This window comes from Sardina pilchardus, chromosome 21 (assembly GCF_963854185.1).
Source record: "Sardina pilchardus chromosome 21, fSarPil1.1, whole genome shotgun sequence".
Taxonomy (NCBI): Eukaryota; Metazoa; Chordata; class Actinopteri; order Clupeiformes; family Clupeidae; genus Sardina; species Sardina pilchardus.
In genome coordinates, this window is record NC_085014.1 from 1,665,661 (window position 1) to 1,670,660 (window position 5,000).

At 49.2% G+C, this 5,000-nt stretch overlaps 1 protein-coding gene across 1 annotated transcript in view; it reads left to right on the forward strand.

Annotated features, from left to right (window-relative positions):
- gas2b (growth arrest-specific 2b) overlaps positions 1-363 on the forward strand; it is a 35,850-nt gene extending 35,487 nt beyond the window's left edge. Inside the window, exon 9 of the mRNA XM_062525263.1 lies at positions 1-363. This exon is cut by the window's left edge and continues 1,842 nt beyond it. The gene's annotated coding sequence lies outside the window, so the exon portion shown is untranslated.
- Positions 364-5,000: the final 4,637 nt, after the last annotated feature.

Sequence of the window (5,000 nt, forward strand, 5' to 3'; positions counted from 1 at the left end):
ACGCCAACCTCATTTTTATTTTTTAGGGGAGACTTAGATATTTTACTCAGTCACCGGTTAAGCTTTGGTTCATTGTCTTTTTCATTCCTAGTGAATAATGAGAATTATATATTTTGTGAAATGTGCAAAGATGGTGGATAATGGTTTTGCATGATAGCTGGTTTTCCTTTATTTCTTAGTATGTCAGGCTCTATAAATGTAGAAATGTCAGATGTTTCATTTTTTAATTCCAAATAAAGTATGTTATTTTCTGAGCACTTTTCGGTCCTGCTTCCTCCACACAGACTGCAGTCTCACACGGAATGTTCCAGAATGTCACGTTTTATTCCAGCAAAATAAAATCCCATTACAAAACGGACACAAGTCTCTCAGTACATGAACAGAATGGAGTCATTATATGTCATGCGAAAGACAAACTCTTCTCATCACACCACCCCCCCCCCACACACACACCACCACCCACCCCCCCACACCACCACCACCACCACCACCACCAGCACGTTGGGCCTCTGAAGGATGGGGGTGGGTGGGGTTGGGGGGTTCTTCTGAAGTAGGTGGTGGTTGGATGGGGGGGCAGGTGCTGTAGAAAATAAGTGCATGGAAGGTGTGTCCAGCACAGGAGTCTGGAGTCCAGCTGGCCTGTGATCTGGGCCTGTGATCTGGGCCTGGCTACGGCCCTGCTGGGTGTGGAGGGGCCCAACCATGGCACGCTTAACCAACCCAAACCAAACCATGCCATGCCAAACCAAACCTGGCCAAACCAATCATAACACAGCAGGTATCTGAGTCCTCTGTGGTGCCGTTTATTTTCATTAGTGCAGCCTGTCAGGTATGTGCCCTCCATCAGCCCTACACAGCTGTGCTGGATCTACCCCAACAGAGCTGTGTTAATCCCAACAGGGCTGTGTTAATCCCAACAGAGCTGTGCTTAGATCTACCCCAACAGAGCTGTGCTTAGAGCTACCCCAACAGAGCTGTGTTCATCCCAACAGAGCTGTGCTTAGATCTACCCCAAGCGAGCTGTGCTTAGATCTACCCCAACAGAGCTGTGCTTAGATCTACCCCAACAGAACTGTGCTTAGATCTACCCCAACAGAGCTGTGTTCATCTCTAAAGCTGTGCTTAGATCTACCCCAACAGAGCTGTGTTCATCTCTAAAGCTGTGCTTAGATCTACCCCAACAGAGCTGTGCTTTGATTTTCCCAACACGCTTCACTCTACCCCTGTTCCAAAATAACATCCTCACCCAACTGCACTTCAGTCTGCCCTGTTCCAGAGCTCTGTGCACTTCAGTCTGCCCTGTTCCAGAGCACTGTGCACTTCAGTTTACCCTGTTCCAGAGCTCTGTGCCCACAGAGTAAAGGGCTCTATTACTGCCACATGCTCCTCTACACATCTCAATCTCTGTCTACACACACACATCACCACCACCACCACCACAGCAACACTAACCCCCAACACCCAACCCCCTGATAACCAACATGATTTCCACCTCTGGTTAGACGAATACTCCTATCACAGCGCCACCTACAGGTCTGGTGCCCCACTACAGGACAGGTGCCCCACTACAGTGCTTCATATGAATGTGCTTCCACTCTGCCTCTACCTTCATGGGCTCCCACAGCAGAGCAGTTGTGCTCATATCACAGCGCCACCTACAGGTCTGGTGCCCCACTACAGTGCTTCATATGAATGTGCTTCCACTCTGCCTCTACCTACATGGGCTCCCACAGCACAGCAGTTGTGCTCAGAACACAGCGCCACCTACAGGTCTGGTGCCCCACTACAGCCTTTATGGGTGTGCTTCCTCTAGCTACACCAGTGGCAATGCACAGCGCCACCTAGAGGACAGATGCCCCACTGCGGCTCTAGATATTCTATGTGCTGTCTGCTGTGCGCCGTATACCAGAGCTCTACCAGCCCTGGAACAGATCCACCGCTCAGCAGGAGTGTGTGTGCAGTCTGCGCCGGATGAGAGCCGGATGAGAGCCGGATGAGAGCCGAGTCCGCCTGCCTCAGGGCACGCTGGCATGTGGGAGAGGGGATAGCTGTTTTTAGATGTGACAACGTTCCAACGCACAGATCAGTTCAGCACGAGACTTTGACTCATCTTACTGTAATGCCAGCCAGCAGTGTGTGTGTGTGTGTAATGTGTGTGTGTGTAATGTGTGTGAGAGAGAGAATGAGCACACATTGCTTCATGAAGGGTGTTTTTTACAGTTCCAACTTCAGTCTAATTTTGGACGCAGTTCCAAATAAAGGAACAGATGCACGTGTGTTTCACATAACAAATCTAAAGTACGTCTCGGGTTGGTACGTCACAAACTCTCTCTGTCTCTCCCATTTACACACACACACACACGCACACACACATACAAGGGGAGGGGGGCTACATTTTGGAGTTGCATTGATCATTCAGCATCAAGTGTGTGTGTGTGTGTGTGTGTGATAGGGGTGGAATACTCTCTCAGTGAGATGATACCACTACGTTAATGCATGTGTGTGTGTGTGTGTAATGACAGACATGATTCGAGACAGTAGTAACAGAAACTACTATGCGTCAATACCATCATCCTCGTCTTTATGGTGAAACATGAAAACATGAGGACTGCTGTGTGTGTGTGTGTGTGTGTGTGTGTTGGGGGGGGGGGATGCGAGTACTGCTGTGTCTTAGTAATGTGTGTGTGTGTGTAGAGAGGAGTGCTGTGTCTTAGTAATGTGTGTGTGGGGGGGGAGGAGCACTTTGTGTTAGTAATGTGTGTGTGTGTGTGGAGAGAGGAGCGCTGTGTGTTAGTAATGTGTGTATGGGGAGAGAGCAATACTGACGTTGTTAGCACTTCCTGGGTGTTAGTAAGGTGTTAGCTCTTGGTGAAACGGTGACTGTTTGACATTCATGACGCCAGAGGAGACGCATATCAGGGTGCTTACAGATCACACTCCTCCAGAGGAGACGCATATCAGGGTGCTTACAGATCTCACTCTTACAGAGGAGACGCATATCAGGGTGCTTACAGATCTCACTCTTACAGAGGAGACGCATATCAGGGTGCTTACAGATCTCACTCCTCCAGAGGAGACGCATATCAGGGTGCTTACAGATCTCACTCTTACAGAGGAGACGCATATCAGGGTGCTTACAGATCTCACTCCTCCAGAGGAGACGCATATCAGGGTGCTTACAGATCTCACTCCTCCAGAGGAGACGCATATCAGGGTGCTTACAGATCTCACTCTTACAGAGGAGACGCATATCAGGGTGCTTACAGATCTCACTCCTCCAGAGGAGACGCATATCAGGGTGCTTACAGATCTCACTCCTCCAGAGGAGACACATATCAGGGTTCTTACAGATCTCACTCCTCCAGAGGAGACACATATCAGGGTGCTTACAGATCTCACTCCTCCAGAGGAGACGCATATCAGGGTGCTTACAGATCTCACTCCTCCAGAGGAGACGCATTTCAGGGTGCTTACAGATCTCACTCTTCCAGAGGAGACGCATTTCAGTGTGCCTCAAGATCTCACTCCTCCAGAGGAGACGCATTTCAGGGTGCTTACAGATCTCACTCTTCCAGAGGAGACGCATTTCAGTGTGCCTCAAGATCTCACTCCTCCAGAGGAGACGCATATCAGGGTGCTTACAGATCTCACTCCTCCAGAGGAGACGCATATCAGGGTGCTTACAGATCTCACTCCTCCAGAGGAGACGCATTTCAGGGTGCTTACAGATCTCACTCTTCCAGAGGAGACGCATTTCAGTGTGCCTCAAGATCTCACTCCTCCAGAGGAGACGCATTTCAGGGTGCTTACAGATCTCACTCTTCCAGAGGAGACGCATTTCAGTGTGCCTCAAGATCTCACTCCTCCAGAGGAGACGCATATCAGGGTGCTTACAGATCTCACTCCTCCAGAGGAGACGCATATCAGGGTGCTTACAGATCTCACTCCTCCAGAGGAGACGCATATCAGGGTGCTTACAGATCTCACTCCTCCCGGCGTGGTCACTGGCACATTCAGACATTCATGTAAACTGTGTGGATATGTCACAATGCTCTCAAACACCTGGTTACATTGTTTACTGATTGGTTACTATGTAAACAACTCATGTGGATCATATCACAAATACAGTCATGGCTGTGTATAGAGGCTTCCTGTTGTGACAGGAACACAAACACTTTGCATTATAAATACAGGAGTCCATCAAGATGAACTATGGCAGAAATCACATCCATCTCAATAGCATGGCCACAAAGTCACATGATGTGTTTGTTGTTTAGTGATGCTGGATGCAGGAGCCCGCTACTGGTCCATCATGGTCAGCGCTCTAATACTGAGACTCCGATTGGTCACTCAATCAGCACCTTCTGGGGGGCTAACTGGCATATAGAACACAATCCCACATATTCCAAAGGAATCACATCTCCTCTTACAGGCCATCAGTGTAGGGCTAGACAAAACAGCAGATGTGTGTGTGTTTGAGTGGCAGTGAGGACTGAACTACAGTAGTGTGTGTGTGTGTGTGTGTGTGTGTGTGTGTGTGTGTGTGTGTGTGTGTGTGTGTGTGTGTGTGTGTGTCTGGAATGAACTGTTCTCCATCTGTAGGTTGCAGAGCTGTTAGTGGTAGAAGCTGTGTGCGGTCTCCATGGAGATGTGATGTTAGCGGTCCATGTGTGCTGTCTCCATGGAGATGTGATGTTAGCGGTCCATGTGTGCTGTCTCCATGGAGATGTGAGCTGTTAGTGGTGGAAGCTGTGTGCTGTCTCCATAGAGATGTGATGTTAGCAGTGACAGTGTGCTGTCTCCATGGAGATGTGATGTTAGCGGTCCATGTGTACTGTCTCCATGGAGATGTGAGCTGTTAGCGGTTGAAGCTGTGTGCTGTCTCTATGGAGATGTGATGTCAGCGGTGGAGGCTGTGTGCTGTCTCCATGGAGATCTCTGCTGATGGACCTCTGTGTTTTGGGCATGAGGTGTTGGAAGAACTGTGTGTGTAGCTCTGG